The 2,045-nt window shown below is 36.5% G+C and overlaps 1 pseudogene; it reads right to left on the bottom strand.

Moving 5' to 3' along the window:
• On the bottom strand, positions 377 to 1,148 carry LOC104767912 (annotated as a pseudogene).

Below are 2,045 nucleotides of genomic sequence, written 5' to 3'. Positions count from 1 at the left end.
AGGTGATAAAGATTTTCATTGGCACTGACTCAGTCCCAATCTTAATGATAAGACATCTTTTAATCTTATTGTAATAGCAACCAAATCCAAAAGACTACGAAAAAATGACTAACACTTCAGAATTCTTTTTCAATTTTCATTGAACATTTAACATGGCAGACGCATTTTCCATTTTAACATATTAGCAATCAAAATCACAAGCATATCTATGTCAAAATTTGGACCATACAAAATAATCTTTGGTTCAAGCGTGTCAGAATCATCATTGCAGTAGATGAAACACCATCACAGAGATGCAGTTATGGGCATTAAACTTTTTTTTTTTAAATAAAAAAACTATGAATAACTCAGTATTAAATCAAACACCATCTCTGCTAGTGATTATCATCTTTACATAATATATTAGGGAGAATATAATGACCATGGAGTTGATCCAAAAAAATAAAACTTTCATATCTTCCTTTGCTGAAGCCTTAATCATCTAAATTATGAGAATCAATAAACTAAAGGAATCATTCTTCACAAATCACAAATACCTCTAAGAATGTAAAGTTGTGGACTGTATACATAGATTAAGTCAGAAGCAGTCTTGTCTGCAAGGATCATGTAACAACGGCCTCAAGTCTTGTGAATCTAACTCATTTTCGAATCTTTTGTGAACATCTTGGAGAAACTTCAGAACATTCGCCAATGATCCGTTGTCTGAGCTCTCGTCTATCTTCTTTTCTGCGTAAGACTTGGACTTTGTATTATCATCACCGTCTCTGAAATATACGTACTTGGTGATCTGCAACAAGCTGCTCTTGCCATGAGGCCAAACATCAATTGTATCATCCACAATTACGACTCTTTGCTTATCAGCCACAACAAGATCGAGTGTCTTCTCTTTAGGACTTTCTTTACTGGTAATGACTCGATCTCCAAAGTAAACTTTATCCGGATCAATCAAGTTCAACACGGTCTGGGGCGTAAGTGGATAAACCCATAGTGTAAACATGCATTGTGAAAAGCTTGTTTGCCTCCAAAAGAAAGCCAGGAACAAAAGGTCGAAGTTTAATGATGTATTCATTGGAATGGCCTTTGTTGAATCTCCAAAGATCAAGCCTTGAATCAGCTGGTTCGAGTAGATACTTCTCATCATGTCCCATACTGTCAAAAATTGTATGTCCCATAACCGGTCTTTTTAAATTATTATTAGAAAATGCTTATTTAAAAAATTTGGGTAAGAAATTCTCAAAAAATCACATTCATTTAGGGTGTTTTGTTGAAAATATTAAGTGATTTTGTTACGTGTCTATTTCTAAACGAATCAAAATATTTTTCACAGTTTGCATAGAGGTGTTACATCCAAATATCATACTTCAAATTTGGTTTTAGGTGGATTATTACACGTATATAACTTACATGTATCTATTTGGAACAGGAAACACCATAATCCAACTAAAACCAAATTGAAATATGATATTCCTTGCTTCCAACAAGAGAATTCCTTGCATCCTTGACATTGACTGTAACATCCGCGAACTGAAATCTCGATTTATAGGGTGCATCGATCGATGCACTATATGCGTTGGTGGATGCAAGGTCGGTTTTGTGCAGTTTGACTTAAGCTAAACGCTGCGTTATTAGGCTAGGAAACCCTTAAGTCGTGTTTAAAAGGGAGTTTGTCGTGTTTAGGCTAGTTTTGGCCACTTTTGAGAGAAAATAAGAGAGAAGAGAAGTTCTTCACAGTTCTTCAGCTTTTGGGTGAGTTTCTGGGAGATCCTTAGCCGTTCTTGGGAGATCTGTAGCTGGGATCGTTTTAGGAGCTTCCTAGGAGCGTAGATCTTCCTGTTTGAGGTTCAGAATCTTCTTGGCAAAGGTAAGTGCATGACCATGACTTATCTAAGCTGGAGATTTCTCTGATCTGTTTGTTTTATGTGTTTATTGGCTTGTTAGTACGTTTTTGGGTCGCTAAAGGCTTTGGGAAGCTTTTTGTGGCTTTGATTTGGTGTTTTGGTGGTTTAGGGACAGAGATCCGGCGAGAAGCTTCGGTGCTCGGCAGG

Source organism: Camelina sativa, chromosome 19 (genome assembly GCF_000633955.1).
Source record: "Camelina sativa cultivar DH55 chromosome 19, Cs, whole genome shotgun sequence".
Taxonomy (NCBI): Eukaryota; Viridiplantae; Streptophyta; class Magnoliopsida; order Brassicales; family Brassicaceae; genus Camelina; species Camelina sativa.
Note: the sequence above shows the minus strand (reverse complement) of the source record. Positions and strands in the feature narration are given on the sequence as shown.